Source organism: Phyllostomus hastatus, unplaced genomic scaffold, assembly GCF_019186645.2.
Source record: "Phyllostomus hastatus isolate PE091 unplaced genomic scaffold, TTU_PhHast_1.1 phas_contig_98, whole genome shotgun sequence".
NCBI lineage: Eukaryota > Metazoa > Chordata > Mammalia > Chiroptera > Phyllostomidae > Phyllostomus > Phyllostomus hastatus.
Window position 1 is genome coordinate 6459411 of NW_025333999.1, and position 16799 is coordinate 6476209.

A 16799-nucleotide genomic window follows, 5' to 3' on the forward strand; every position below is an offset into this window, starting at 1 on the left:
AGCCAGGTACAGAGAGCCCGGCACCCGCTGGAGACCGGCACAGCCTCCGTGAACGCCGAGTTTTCATCTTTCTTTCGTCCTCACTTTGCCTTTCCGTTTAAAGCACCCTGCAATTTAGCAACTTAGAGACATAACTTACTGTCTGAGCATTGTTGAGGGTGTGTGTATCATTTTTGTGTTCCTGAGTGTGTGAGGTTTCCTCCAGGCGGGCTCAGGCCTGTCCTTTTTCGTGATGCAGAGCATTCAGCTCATTTTATTTAGTCAGCCATTAAATATTTCACTCGCTCCCTGCCAGCTTTTAATTTTTTCCTGTTTTGAGTTTTTAAATCTTTTTCTTTTGGGTCAGCTCACCCATTCACTCCATAATGTGTCTGTCTGCATTAGTTGGGTCTCAGACTAAAATGTCCTTGTGTGAGAAGGGGGACCAGGTCCCATCCCTCTTCCTTGTTGTTTTTCAGAGTCTTGGATTGGGGGTGCAGAAGGGGGCACAAGGTTGGGTCTGTGAAGTGGGCATGGCCTATCAGGTGAGGAGGAGGTGGGTGTGGCCTCACTGAGGGGGGCGGGCTGAGGGACATGCTGTGAAGGCTGGCGGAACGGTGCGAAGTGATGCTGGGGGCATCTTACAGGTAAGCTGATGAGGGCCTGTCCCTGGCGCGCCCCTGTGGAGTGTGCTGTGGTGGGGAACAGGGGCAGGGCCAGTGATTTGGGGGTCTGGTTTAAGATGCCAGACAGAGCCTCTGCACCTTATGCCTTTATTCTCTCTGCTCCTAGGCTCCCCCTTCCCTGCACAAAAGGTCAGTCAGTGGTATGCGCATGAATACGTAGCTTGAAAAATAAATGAGATAGAGTGGATAGAAAGAAAGAAAGGTGGAAAGGAGGAATTCAAGTTGGTGTTCTGGGCTGGGTGCCACTTGGCCCACATGGTCTGGTCAAGGAACAGACCTGGCCACTGGGAGAGACAGGGCCATGTTGGGGGCAAAATCATGGCTTTCTAATCAGTGCCCAGTCTTTGGGGGAAGTATCAGATTGCAATAGTTTCAGCGAGGAAAATAATTTTCAGCTGCCCTGCCGGTTGCTGGCATGGAAACTTACAGAACAGAAAGGGCCTGCTCAAGGGGACAGCTGGGAAAGTGGACTTGAGATGCCTGATTGTTATTGTAGACGGTTCTGTTGGGAATCTAGGCCGGGGGGGGGGGGCGGTGTACACCAGCAGGCCTGTGCCCCTTGGGGTGGAGGGTGACCAGGCAGGGGAAGGGGGCTGCTAGGAGAAATCTGCCCACCACGCCAGCCTCTTTTATTGCTGCCACTGTCTATCTGTTGACCTTTGACCTCTCCACCCCTTGGAGTGTCTGAGCCAGAATTCCCCTTTGGGGATGGTGGGACAAATCCTCATTCTTCACCAAGTCCCCAGCCTCCACCTGAAGACTGAGCCTCGGCCAGCCTGGGGTGCTGACTGCGGGCAGAGGAGCAGAGGCAGGGCATCTCAGTGCCAGGTTGTTGCCCCCAGCCCTCATGGCCATGAGTCCCATGGCTTCCACGGAGTTGGAGGAGCAAAAAAACTTTTTTTTTCATATTCCAAATGAAATTTCCCTTCTGTAGGCATAAGTGCCTTGTAAGAGCCTGGGGTTGCCTCTGGGTGAGGAAGCATGTTGAAGCCAGGGTCCCTCTTAGACCCTTGGTCAAATGGCTGTTTAGGGTGCAGGGCATATTCCAGTGTTACATCTCGAAAGTCAATTCCTTTGAAGGAAAGGAATTTCCATTCAAGGAAAGTCAATGCCTGTCAAGATGCCCTGTCCTCTGGGTTGGGGGCAGTTGTCACAAGCTGAGTGTCTGTGGCTCTCAGACCTTGAGGGACTTCATTCAATCCAGCCCTGAGCTACACCCACCACTGAATATCCATTTCTCCTCCCCCTCCTCACCCAAGCCTTTCCTTCAGCTTCCCAGAGACCCACAGAAGTGCCTGCCTCTCCCATGGGAATGGGGCACCAAGAGGGAGGACCCATTCTGTGGGAGTGGGCCCTGGCTCCTGACCGCCTGTTCGCAGGGGTGGGGCCTGGGGTGCGCAGGTTTCCTGTCCCACACACTATCTCCAGGAGATCCCAGACAAAGGCAGTCCGGGACCAGCTCTTGGCTCCCAAGGCCTGTGCATCTTCGAACCCTGGGAGGCCCCACCCGTGTTGTAGGGAGCGGAGCTGACTTCCTGCCTGCCCTGGGGCACCTTTCTGCTGCTCCCCCACCATCTCAGGTTTCTGTCTTGTTCTAAACCTCTCCAGGAAAAGCCTTTCCTGTCCAAGGTAACCGTGTCTTCTGTCCCCAGCAGAGGGCCCCTGCACCCTCAGGGTGGCCACTCCCTGACCCCCATAGTTCCTGTGAGTGCCTTGTCTGAAACCCCAGGCCGTGGAAGTGTCTACTGACCAGCTTTTGCTGGGGGCTGGGCCCTGGGAGACCCCCAAACTTGACACCTCAAAAGCAAATAAATCAGTTGAAATTTGTGATTTCTTTTGTGTCTTTGTGAGCAGTTGGGGTAACCTTCAGCCTGGATGCAACAGTGGGCAGAGGGGGCCCCAGATCACCAGAATTTCTACCTGTGGTGTGTGACCTGGGGCTCGATTTGTGGCAGTTGCTGCAGGTGTGCTGAAGGGACAGGGAGAGGGTCTCTGTGCCCATATCCTCCCTCCTCACAGCCCACTGCCTTTGTTTGATGTACAGAGAGGCTGTGTAGCTTGCTTGTGGTGACACAGCAAGGGGGGTGGGTGTCCCTGGGATTTGAGTCATAATTGTGTCACTCCCAGCATGTGCAGAATTTCCACTCACACAGTCCTGTAAGGGGGTCCCTGCCCACCTTTCACAGCTGGGAAGACTGAGGCTCTGCCAGGTGAAACCCTTTGTCCCGCGTGCCGAGGATGGGGGCAGGGGCTGGAACTCGGTCCAAGGCTGGCTTCTCTGGAGCCGAGCAGCTGGTTGCTCCCCCGTGTCTGTCCTCAGCAGAAATGGAGATACTCCAGAGTCAGTGGCCTACGAAGAATAAAACTTTGAAACTGAAGGGGAGAGGGGACATTTCCTCAAAGTCCTGGGGACCCATGGCTTCTGCACTCTGAGAGGGGGTATCCATGGCCAGTGATTTTGTCCCTGAGGCTCCTCTTTCCCGGGCCCTGGGGTGCGGGCTGCAGTCCCAGGGGTGCCCTCTGGATGCTGCAGTGGCTGCTGGGAGGGGCTGTGGTGTGCCGTGTGTCCTTTTTAGGTGGGGATCCTTTTCCCAGTTTCTGGAAACCTGCCCTGCCTCCCCTAGGCTGCTCTGCCCTGGAAAAGCCTCAACTGAGCCCTGGGTTGCAGCCGAGAGACAAGGTTGTGTGTGGCAGGAGTTGGGTGCCCCCAGTGTAGGTGTGTGTTGGGGTGCAGCAATATGGGAGAGGTATCAGGGCCGACAGCGCAGGACATCCAGGCCTGGGGGCAGAGGTTTGTGTGTTATTCTAAGGTCTATGCGACTCAGTTTCCCCATATCCATGGAGCTTTTGTAGAATTCAGTGAGGTTCTACTTTTATAATCCTTAATTGGGTGCCTGGCAGGTAGCAGTTGCTTAATGAATGCAATTGTGGTTACTTCCTCCTCCAGGAAGCCCTTCTGTCTGCCCAGGCACCTCCTCTGGCTCCCACAGTTGCCTGAGCGCCCACCCCCAAGTCACATTCTGGGTAGTAACTGACTGGTTCTGTGGGAGCTGAGGTCTGCCTGGGGCCCCCGGTGTCCCCCGCACCCAGCGCAGCACTGGGTGAGAGATAGGCACATGAGAAACTGCAAGGGGAAAGAGGAGGAGTGAGTACCGACCTTCCGTGCTGCCACCCGCGAGGGGCACGGGGAGGTGCTGGAGCCTCCTGGGAGCGGGAGGCAAGCCCCAGAGGGCCCGGTTCCTCCTGCAGCCACATCCCTCGCCCGCCCCTTCCCCTGCCTCTGGAGCCCCAGCTCCTGGGCCCTGGGCTGGGAACAGGCCAGGAACCCAGCTGTGCTGGGGACTCCAGGCTCAAGTACAGTGCAGAGGGCCCGGCTGTCATGGGGGACCCACAGCCAGCTGAGGTGTCCAAGGCACTTGTGGAGAGTTCTTGGAGGGTAAGGCTTGGAGAGGTCGTACTTGGCCCCTTTCACCAGTTTCCTTCAGCTTCAACCTGGACATTCTGGGACACCAGTGTCACCCACTCCATTCCGGAGACCTGCCTGTGCCCCTCGCCCCCTCGCACACACCGTTGGCTCCCTTTGGCCCACAGGAGGAAGCCACATGCCTCTGCTGGGTCTCTGCTGACCCCAGGCTGTCTCCTCACCCGGAAGCCCCCTCCCCCACTCACACCTGGAGAACTGTGTATCCCTCAGACCCCAAGGTTTGGGGTGTCAATGTCAGAAACATTCAAATCCACAGAGAATTTTTGTGAGTTTATTTGAGCCAAATTGATGACAATTACCAGGAAGCAAAATCTCAACGGGTTGAGAAAATGCTCCAGAAAATGGCAGTTTTGCACATGATTTTATATATTACAATCAAAGGCAGAGGCAGAGGGGTTACCTGAAGTCCACTGGTGATAGACTAGGGAGGTGGGAGAAAGCACAGTGGGGCAATCTCTGGCCTTGGATAACGAGTAAAATGACAGACACATACTTCTTTTACATGGGTGGGTTAGGGTAGTTCACAGTCAACAATTAACATGATAATAACAATGAGATTTCTGTCTCCTCTGTCTCCTTTGGGGTGAGGTAGTTGTGCTTTGAGGGGTGGGGTGGGGGAAGGAAATTACTCTGACATTCCAAAGGTAGGTGGTTATCATCCCAGGCTGTGGCTCAGTGGCACCAGCCTACAAAGCAAGAGGTCCCTGGTTCAATTCCCAGTCAGGGCACATGCCTGGGTTGTGGGCCAGGTCCCCCATGAGGGTTGTACAAGAGGCAACCACACATTGTTGTTTCTCTCTCTTTCTCCCTCCCTTCCTCTCTAAAAAGAAATAAATACCACCCTTATTTTAAAAAGGTAGGTTATCATAGATGCAAAAAGACAGAAGACAGGCTCAGTTAAGGTTCTGGGGAAGATTCTGACCTAGGACAGGACTCCCCGCCATGACTTGCTTTTAGTTAGAAAGTTTTAATTTCAGACTATCCTGTGAGTACTTTGACTTCTGAGTTTCTGAGGCCACCACACAGGCTTCCTCTGAGCTTGTCGGGTTTCACACGTGGCCCCTCTTCATCCACAGGGGGACGTGTTGAGTACAACAGGCCTAGGAAGGGGTAAAGGGGCAACACGGCACCAGAAATTCCAGAGCAACCCTTCCTCCACACCCTCTGCAACTTGCCTCCCACGGCTCCTTCCCACACTGGCAGCTTGCCACCAGGCATCCAACAGTTTCTACAAGGAGGGCCTCAGGCCTGCCAGGACTTGTCCCAGGCCCTCTGAAGGGTGGAGTGAGCTCAGGCCGCCTCCCTTCCCAGTGTGGTGCTGATAGGGTGGGTGGGGCTGGGGAAACAGACCACCACTACAGGAGAGCCTGGAGAGTGAAAATGTAGAGAGAGAGGGGAGAGAGAGACAGAGATGACACCGAGGGAGAGAGAACTCCAGCCAGACAAGGAGGATTCGGGACTTTGGGTGGCTCGGACTCCGTGATGTGTGACTACTGCACAGAGCCGCCCCACTGCGGGCCTTAGTTTCCCTTTGTGACATGAAGCTGACCACCACACCCAGCTGGCAGGGCTGTGTCCATGGGCACACAGCAGGTGCTTCATAAATGGATGCTATAGTCAGCAGGAACATTATAGTAGTGCACACAAACCAAGTGCTGGAGCAAGGTATGCGGAGGCAGGGGTTGGCTGGGGACACCCCAGCGGACACTTTCCGGGCATTGACCACGTGGGGTTCCAAAGTCTGCTGCCTCAGCTGACCCACTTCCTGCTGGGCCCAAGATATCCGGTGCCCCCCCGCCCCTAGGAACCGGCAAAGCGGGTCCCAAGGGCTGAGCTGACCACTTCCACCCCCAGCAGTCCGGGCCCTGCTGACTCACCCTCAGCTGTTCCCACTCCTCCCCCACAGAGCACTGCAGGAGGGAGGAAGGGAGACGGCCTGACGTCCGAAACTCAGAATACAGGAAGGTCAAGGCCCCTTGGGAGCATCACAGAGGAGAATCACAGTCAGCTTTAACGGCCAGGCAAATGAAAACACCCTTGACGAGAAAAAATGAATAATTGGACTGGGGTGGGGGGAGTCCGATTAGACTGGGTCACAGTTTTGACAGAAGATTATGTCTAATGCGTTTAACTGGCCACGGAAAAGCTTCCAGGACATACGAAGGCTTCCAGACACACTAGAAGGGAGGAAAGGGGACCCGACTGAAAAACGGACAGGTGACATTATTTCCCGAGCTGCCATAACAATGACCATGAACTGGGTGTCTTAAAACAACAGTCCTGCAGGCAGGAAGTCCCAAGATAGAGCATCGGCAGGGCTGGAGGCTGTGAGGGAGAACAGAGCACAGGCCTCTCTCCTGGCTCCTGGTGGTTTCCAGCAGTCCTTGGTGCCCCTAGGTTTACGGCTGCATCACTCCAATCTCTGCCTCTGTCTTAACGTGGCCTTCTGTTAAGGACCCCAGTCATGGGGTTTAGGGCCCACCCGGCTCCAGGGTGACCTCCTCTGAACATAGCGAGTTCCACCTGCAAGGACCTAGAGGTCACAATCTGAGGTGCCAGGTGGATGCTAAGATTTGATTTCAATGATTGTATTTTTTCTAGCCTCTATTACTCTTTTCTCTAATTTTTCTTATTTCCTTCCTTCTCCTAGCTTTAATTTTAGTTTACTCTGTTTTTCTCCTTCATGGAGGTGCATCTCGGTGTAGCCAGTTACACGATCAGTTTCCCTGCGAGCACTGCCTTCACCGTGCCCACAGCTTTCAGTGTGTTGTTTTCTTTTCATTCACCACTAAGTATTTTCTTTTTTAAAAAAGACTTTCTTTATTTTTAGAGAGGGAGAAGGGAGAGAGACAGAGAGGGAGAGAAACATCAATTGGCTGCCTCTTACGTGCCCCCCACGGAGGACCTGGCCCTGGACCTAGGCATGCGCCCTGACTGGGAATCGAACTGGCCACCCTTTGGTCCACAGGCCGGCACTCAGTCCACTGAGCCACACCAGCCAGGGCTCTAAGCATTTTCTAATTTCCTTTGTCATGTCCTTTGTGATTTTACCCAGTGTTTGAGTGTGTTGTTTAGTATCCATGTATTTATGAACATTTCAGCTTTCCTTTAGTTATTAATTTCTACCTTAATTCTATTGTACTTGGAGAGCATTATTTGTAAAATTTCAATCTTTTAAAATTTATTCAGTCTCTTTCCCCCTAACATATGGTCTGTATTGGAGGATGTTTCCTGAACACTAAACAGGAGTGCGTGTACTTTGCTGCTGTCACATGGAACGTCCTATAGACACCTACTGGGCCTAGCTGTTCCCAGTGTGATTCAGTCCTCTGTGTCCTTGACATTTCGTCTGGATGTCCTATCCATTACTAAAATTTGAGTATTGATGTCTCCAACTCTTATTGTACTACTACAGGGTTCAGCACAAATAACACCCCTTTTTCATTACAAAATCTTTTATTACAAAATCATAAGCATGTAATTCTGCAACATAATATCACACTCAAGCACCCCATATGACATTTTAGGTGAAATGTTCAAATTAAAACTAGAAATTATTACACCCGTGTTATTGCCCTACCAACCGCACTCAGGCAGGCGCTACTTCTGTGGTGCCTGCGTTTATTCTCTCTTCAGCTCTGTCCATGTCTGCTTCCCACCACTGGGCTCTGTCATTCGGTGCACAGGTGTTTAAATGTGCACATAGCTTTGAGTTGCTGCCTGGTTTCCTTTTATTTCAGTCTGCAGGGCTTCCTTTAGCATTTCTCTCAGGGCAGATATATGGTAACAAACTCCCTCAGCTTTGATTTGTCTGAGAATGTCTTGATTTCTTTCTAATTTTTTTTTAAAAAGTGTTGCTGGCTACAGAATTATTGGTCAACAGTTTTTTCTTTCAGTACTTTAAATATGCTGTCCCACTGCCTTCTGGCTTTCAAGGTTTCTGGTGAGAAGTTGACTGTTAATCTCATTGAGGATCCTTTGCACAAGACCAGTGGCTTGGTCTTGTGTTGTTCTTAAGTTTTGCTCTTTCTCTTTGGCTTTCAACAGTTTGTCTGCAGTGTGCCTCAGTATGGGTCTCTTTGGATATGTTCTGTATGGAGTTCACTGAGCTTCTTAGATGTATTGGTTCATGCCTATTGTCAAATTTGGAAAGTTTTTGGCCATTAGTTTTCAAATATTCTTTCACCTCCTCTCTCTCTCTCACTCTTCCTCCTCCTCTTCTGCCACCACCACCGGGATTCCCATAATGTATATGTTGGTCCTCTGGGTGGTGCCCCAGTGGCCATTTGGACTCAGTTAACTTTTCTTCATTTGTTTTTCTTTTTGGTTTTCAGACTTGATCATTTCAATTGTCCTATCTTTAGGTTTTCTGATTCTTTCTTCTGCCTGATCAAATCTGTTGAACCCTTCTAGTGAATTTTTCATTTCCGTTACTGTACCTTTTGACCCAGAATTTCTGTTTGGTTTCTTTAAATATTTCTCTTAGAAGTGTTTCACTTAGTGGTGCTAGGTAGGTAGGTATTTGTTATTTTATATGGACACTTTTTTGTATGCCTGAAATGTTTCATAATGAAAAATAAAACTGGCAGGAGAAGGTCTGATGGTTTCTTGACACGTTAAACATAAAATTACTACATGACCCAGCAATTCCATTCCTGGGGATACATATACCCAGGAGAACTGAAATAGGAATTCAAATGAAAATCCGTACATACCTGTTCATAGCAGCACCGTTCACAGCAGCCAAACTACAATACAAATATTATCTGACTTCATTTATATGATGAAATGTCCAGAATAGGTAAATGTTTAAAGACAGAAAGTAGATTAATGATTTGCAGGGGCTGGGGAAGGGGGGTGGAGAAGGGCTGCTAATGGGAACAGAATTGTGAATTGAAGATAATGTGTCTATTTCATCAGATTTTACAAGGTTCGTGTCTTAAGCACCTGATACATAGCAGGCGCCAGAAATTTCCTCCTGGTATTGATTTCTTCCCCACACTCCACTGCAGGAGTAGGTGCACCTCACTACTGCCACCACTGCCCTGCATGGCTAATGATGTCTCCCTCTGGGAGTTTCGTGGCCCTTGACCACACCTTCCTGTGACTATCTGATGCCCTAACTCTCAGTCCATGTGTATGTGGCATTACTTTGTTTTTCTAATTTAATCTTTACTGTATTTTTCCCCATTACCACTTAGTCCCCTTATGTCCCCTCCTCTCAGCAATTACCGCACTGTTGTCCATGTCCATGAGTCCTTTTTCCTTTTTGCTCAACCCCTCCACCCCCTAACCTCCCCTCGCCACTAGCTGTCATCCTGCTCTCCATCTATGAGTCCGTCCACATTTTCCTTGTAAGTTCAGCTCGTTCACTAGATTCTACATATGAGTGAAGTGACATTATTTTGGAAAAGAGCTTTTGCAGATAGAATGAAGTTAAGGGTCTTGAATGAAATCATTCTGGATTTACAGTGCGCTGTACATCTAATGACAGGTGTCCAAGAGAGAGAAGAGGAGAGAGACAAGGAAGAGAAACCATGTGAAGACAAAGGCAGAGGCTGCAGTGCTGTGGCCACAACCCAAGAACACCTGGAGCCCCCAGAGCCGGTAGGGGCAGGGCGCATGCTGCGCCCCTGGGGCCTTCTGAGGGGGTATGGCCCTGCGGACCCTTGGTTTCAAACTTCTGGCCTCCAAATTGTGAGAGAACAAATTTCTGCTATTTTAAGCCATCCAGTTTTATAGGAATTTGTTACAGCAGCCAAAGGAAACTAACATACAAGCATTACCTCCTTTTATTGCATTTCACAGATACTACCTTTTTTTTACAGAAAGAAGGCCAGACCCTCCTCCAATGAAAAGATTTACAACTTGCTGAAGGCTCAGATGGTAGGTAGCCTTTTTTTAAGCAATAAATTATGTACCTTTTTTAGACATAATGCTATTGAACTCTTAACAGACTGCAGTATAATGTAAACATTAATTTTATTTGCGCTAGGAAATGAGGAGATTTATATGACTTGCTTTGTTGCAATATTTGCTTTATTGCCATGGTCTGGAGCTGAACCTGCAAGATCTTGGTGGTATGTCCGTAGTGACTCTGAGGCTTGGTCCTTGAGAAGGCGCTCATCTGAAAGAACACATAGCCAGGCACAGACATCCAGCCCTGTGTGGTCAGGATGGGGCCACAGGGCGGCCCCTCAGCTTGAGGCAACCCAGGGAGAGAGCAGGGAAGGTTTACTGGAACTTGGGATATCAAAGCTGGAACTGAAGAGATAAATCGGAGTTTGCCAGCAGGACAAGGCAGTTCTTTCCAGACATGCCCAGGCATAGCTGGAAGGCATATCTTTCCAGACTTGCCCAGGCAACTCCAGCTGAGGCTGGGACATCACTGCCCGACCACCTACGATGGTCATGGTTAGGCTAAAATACTGAGATTGTAGCTCTAACCAAGCCTCATCTGCTCAGTGTTGCTCTGTAAGGGGTAACACTGAGAAACCAAGGTTTGGAAATGTTAAAAAGAAACGATAATCTCAAAATGGAGTCATTCGCTGTAAGCCCCGTGGAGACTTGATGCCGAACCCAATTGTACTGTCAGCCTCTCCCAGCAGTGGGATTTTAAACCAGTCAGTCTGAAATTCCCTGGTCAGCACTAAGTAGGTGACCTGTCTGACAAGACCCCCTGCTTCCCCCAGGGGAAGGTGACCTTGCCTGAAATCATCCCTTTTTGGACTTTCTCGTCCCTCCTGGGTTATGCCTGCGAAAGCCCCCCATTTCGTGTAGCTCCTCGGACATTGTTCTGTACTAGATGGGATGCTACCCGATGCACGAATCATTCAGTAAAGACAATTACATCTTTAAATGTACTTGGTTACATTTTTGCTTTTTGATGGCTATAAGACAGCAGTTCTACTTGTCCCTCGAATTTGTAGAGTTTAAACTAACCTGCTTTTTGATTATCTCCTGCCATGAGTGTGTTTATCTCAAGTCACAAGAAACAAACATTAAAAGTGGGTTTGTGTGTTTTCTTGTGTGTTGGTTATGTTTGATGAGGGTGACTGTGGCCAGGTGGCGAGGGAAAATCCTGGGAGGTTGGGGGCAAGCCAGGTGGAGGGAACGGCCTGACGCCCCCCCCCCCCAACACGTGCTCTGTTTACCTCCACCCCAGCTTGGCCTCGGGTAAGATTGCAAGGTCCCGGCCCAATGAGCTCACTGCTGGCTGGCTGCCTGCGGCCTGCCGCCTGCCCCACACTCCTCCCAGCTTGGCCACTGGACTGGCAATGAAGTCATCAGCTAAAGATCTTTCAAAGGGGAGCCAGATGGGCCTGGCTGCCAGCATTGCAGAAGTTGGTGAAGCGGAGCTAACCATCCCCCTTTCCTGTCCCCGGGGATCTCCCAAGGCCCTCACTGGTGCCGTGTCCCCTTGAGAATTTCCTGGAATAAAATGAACTAATGTGGATGAAAGAGGGGCTATATCCCAAACCTGACAAGCTTACGGGAGGCCCTGCAAATTCAGAGACCGAAAATAACCATATAGGGCGGTCTGAAATTAAAACTTCTTAACTAAATGTGAGTCATGGCAGGTAGACACGTCATAGGCCAGTATCTTCTTTGACAAAGGTCAGTCTTTGCCTTTAACTGAGCCTGGCTATTGTCTTTTTGCTTCTAAGATAATAGAGCTTTGGGATGTCAGAGTGATCCCCTTCGTCGGGACCTCTCAGGGCACAATCTCCACCATAGCAGGAGACCACAGAGCCCCTTGTTGTTATCTGGGGTTTTTTTAATCCTCACCCAAAGACATTTTTTCACTGCCTTTAGGGAGTAAAAAACATCGATTCGAAACAGAAGGATCACTTGCACTGGGGATGGACCCGCATCTTAGGTATGTGTCCTGACCAAGAATTGAACCCACAACCTGTGGGAGACACTCCAACCAACTGAACCACACTGGTCAGGGCCCTCGTTGTCTTACTCCCACATAACCTCTATGTGCTGTAAATGTTAATTATCAACTATCCAGTACCCACCAAATGTAAAAGAACCATTTGTTTCCCCATCATTTACTCGTTATCCAACCCCAGAGATTTCCCTGCTTTGTTTCTCCCATCTCCCTAATCTACCACCAATGGATTTCTTGTGACCCCCCATTATGTCTCCTCCTTTGATTCTAATGTATAGTGGGGCCCCCCCCAAAAAACGGAATTATCTTCTGGAGGGCAGGCCCCTTATGGTACAGGTTATTCCTCTGGGTGAGTGTTCTAGGAATGCATCTGTATCAGTGCACCAGCTGGCGTTGTTGTGAGAGGCTGTGTTCAGCTTCAGTGAATTTTTTTGAAGACTCTTTCAAGGGGTTTGCTCTTTTCATAATGGGTGATTTGTGAGTGCACCCTCCCACACTGTGCTGAGTGGTTAGCAGTTTTTGACCAAAAGCAGCATGACCCCCTGTGCCCCACCATCTCTGTTCACCCAATTTGCCCCCAAAGGGCACTTTTTTGTTTCCCTGGATGAAAACAGTCCTCGAAGGGAAATGTTTGGCCGATGTGGATGATGTGAAATAGAAGTGGCAGAAGCACTAAAAGGCATCAAAATCGATGAGTCAAAAGCTGTTTTGAGCAATGGGGAAAATGTCTCAATAGGTGTATCGCATCAAATGGAAAGTACTTTGAAGGTAACTGAAGTTTAAGCAGGTAAGAATAAATACACATTTTTTAATAAATAAATTCCAGGGGGGGTTTTGGTCCCCCCTCAAACAAAAGAAACTGCAAAAATACCATTCTCTAGAGCATTTTTTCAAGTATTTGAGATTGTCCTTCCTAGCAATTGCATCACTTTGGCTCAAATAAACTTATAAAGTTCTCTACAGGTTTGAACATTTCTTACATTGACACTAATTATTGGTCCTGGTCATAAAGTGACAAGTAATTGAACAATAATAAAATAGTTAAAATAAATAAATAAATAAAGTGACAGGCACTCACTCATGAGTCAGCAGCTTCACGCCTGATTGTGCACAGTGGAATAGTATACAGCAAGGAAAATGGCAGCAGATAAACAAAGAACACTCATGGACATGGAGCTGAGTGAAAGATGCCAGACAGAAAAGAATGCATTGGTGCTTTTGTTATATCATGTTGGGAAACAGGCAAACTCATCTATGGTGACAGGTAGGTATGGCTGGTATCCAGGGTCAGGGGAAGTGATGGGAGAGAGCCCAGAGTGCTCCTGGACTGGGAATGTTCTAGAACCTCATCCAGGAAGCAGTCCCATGGACATACCATTGTAAAATGTCATTGAACTGAACACTACTAGTCCTTTTTCCTTATCAAATTTGTATCTCAGTCAAAGCTTAGAAACAAAAAAGCAGAGGCTGTGGGAGACATTCTGGAGGCTCTTTAGAAAGTTAAACATAGAATGATGGTATGACCCAGCAATTCCACTTCTGGGTGTATCCCCACAAAAACGAAAAGCAGGTCCCCAAACCTTGTCTATGAATGTTCATAGCAGCCCTACCCACAAATGCCAAAAGGTGGAAACAAATGGCCATCCGTGGGTGAATGGCCAGCCAGCGCAAGGTGTGTTCAGAGAGTGGAGCACCACTCAGCCGTGATGTGGACTGAAGCGCTGACACGGGCCGTGACTCGGGCGAACCTTGCGAACAGCCACACAGTGCGGGATTCCATTTATGTGTGACCTTGCGACTTATAATATGAAAGGTATATTTGGTCTTCTACCCACTTTGCTGGCACTGAGCTCCTAAAATCCTTGGAATTTCCTGTGAAGAGGCTGAGAAAGGTGTGTTTCATTATGTTAATGAGGTGACTTTCGCATCACTAGGGAAGGAACAGGGAAAACTACCTAAGGAGGGGGCTGATAACCTGAGCAGCCAGCCACGTGTTAGAAGGTCAGAAGTTTCAGTCCCACCCCTGACCTTGGGGGAGGGGAGAGGAGGACACTGGAGAGGCAGCAGCAGCTGATGATTTGATTAAGCAGGCCCAGGGCAGGAAGCCTCCATAGAAACCGAGAAGGACAGGGCTCTGAGAGCCTCCAACCCGGTGAACACGCAGCGGTGCGAGGGTGGCGCACTTGGCACACTTTTAATATTCTTTGTGACAAATCAGTAATCTAGTGAGTAAGTGAGTTTCCAAAGTTCTCTGACCTGCTCTAGCAAAATAATTCAACCCAAGGTAGGGGCACGGTAACCTGCAATTTATAAGGCAGCAGGTGAGAAACACAGGTGGCAACCTGGACTTGCAATTGGCATCTGAAGGGGGGTGTGGGTGGGGACAGTCTTGTGGGACCGAGAGCCCTGACCCTGTGGGGTCTGACATGTTTTCCAGGTAGACAACGTCAGAATCGGGTTGAGTTATAGGGCGCCCAGCTGATACAGGAGAATTGTTGGTGTGGGGAATCCCCCTCCGGACATTGGAAATCTGGTGCATATTATTTTAATGTAAAATGTCCAGAACAGGCAAATCTATAGACAGAAAGCAGATTAGGGGTTGCCAGGGGCTGGGGGAGGAAGAATGGGGAGTGACTGCTGATGGAGACAAGGTCTCCTTTGGGGATGATGAAATGTTCTGGAAAAGATGGTTGTATAATATTGCAAATGTGCTGAATGCCACGGAATTGTTCACTTTTGAGTGTTGATTTCCCTGTTGATTTTCTGTGGAGCCTCTGGCCTGGACGGTCCCGAGAGAATTGGGGAGGGAGGTGGAGATGGCCTCAGAGAGCCTGCCAGCTGTGTGCTTGGGGACTGAGGCGTCCCGACTGAAGACAAACAGGACCTGTGCAGCCTGCGTGGATGGACACAGGGTTTCGTGGGCGGATCGCCCCCACAGCCCCTTCCACTTGTCCTGCCCCTCTGTTTTCATGTCATTAGGGAAGGAGCAAGTGTGAATGGGAGGAAGAGGCTGGTTTGAGCCTCCTGACCAAATGCAGTCAGGGTGTGGGGTGAGCGTCTGCTGCATGCGTACCCAGGGCTTCATGGGGGCAGGGGTTAGGGTTGCCTCAAGACCCTCGCGTTGTCTGGCGATAATCCCACCGCACAGAGCTGAGTCTGGGCCTCAGTGGGGCTGGAGGCTGGGCTGGCCTCACACAGCCAGTGGGTTTGTGCCAGGGGAGGGGGCTGGACCCTGTTCTTCCAGGGGGAGCCTTGCTGTGAGGCCTCCATTGGTCCTTGTACCTCTCACCTGCACACACCAATCACACTGCACACACTCCCACCATCCGCTCATCTTCTCCAGTGCCCGGGGCCAGGAGTCCCAAGCAGTGGAAGGCTGTCTGGGTGCCCCGGGGAAGGGTTCCTGGAGCACACCATGCTCCTCCACTCTCGGGTGGCTGGTGAAGCCCTTCCTTCCCTAAAGCACAGCTCTCTGGTTCCTTGCCACCTCCCCTCTGGGGGGCCCAGAGTGGCTTCATCCCTGCCCCAACCTTCCAGGAATCCCCAGTCTGGGCAGACAGAGCCAACACAAACCCTCCCAGTCACATAGCAAGCGGGAAACACTGGAATTTGAATAATGATCATGTCAACCCTCAGCATGTGCAAAATCCCCATCACCACCTCTTACAGATGGGGAAGCTGAGGCTCTGCCCGCTGAAGCCCCGTCTCCCACAGGTCATAGCCAGGAGAGCAAGGGCGGGAATGGGATCCCAGGCTGGCTTCTCTGGAGCTGACAGCTCTCCAGGCTGTTAGGAACAGATTGGGGCAAACTCTTGGAGGCTTTTACCTTTGGGAAAAGCCACAGACAGAGGGAACTTCAGAGTCCCATCCCAGGCCGAGAAATGCCAGGGAAACAGAGGGCCAAGTGGGAAAGTGGTCACGTGCGAGGTCCCCATCGCAGAGCTGCCCCCAACAACTATGCACCTACCTGTGCCTCTGGGGTTTGGTTCCCTTGTCCATTTGTGGAAATGTGCGTGAGTGGCACCTGCAGCCTGGCATTCAGTCAATGTTGCAGTCTCACCATTATCGATCTGCAGGCCGACACCTCGGACAGCGCCCCTTTGCCCTGCCCACCCATAGGCCCGCATGGCTTCCGTGGCCCTTGTTGACCTTGCCCTGCCATGTGAGGATTACTCAGCACTTCAGCACACCTCTGGGGCCTGGCTTCTGCCACTGTGTGTCGGGGTGGCTGCGGAGGGATTCCCAGCTCCTTGCCTAGTCATCCTGCACCCTTTACTGAGCACTAACTTTGTGCCAAGCTGGTGGCGCAAGAGGCCCAGCCTCCCAACCAGCTACAGTCGGGCTGGTAGGAGGAGCACTTGTGTTTCCTGAGCACCTCCTGATTGCCTGGAGTGTTACAGGGACTGCAGGACCTTCCCATTGCCTGACATGATCCCACAGCACAGAGCTGAGGCTGAGACTCAGTGGGGGCCCTCAGTGTGATTGGCCTAGCACAGCCATTGGGTGTCTGCTGGGAGAAAGGGCTGAACTCTTCTTCCAGTGGGAGCCTTGCTGTGAGGCCCCCATTGGTCCCTGTACTTCTTTTTTTTTTTTAATATTTTATTTATTTATTTTTTAGAGAGGGAAGGGAGGGAGATAGAGAGAGAGAGAGAAACATCAATGTGCGGTTGCTGGGGGTTATGGCCTGCAACCCAGGAATGTACCCTGGCTGGGAATCGAACCTGGGACACTTTGGTTCCCAGCCCGCGCTCAA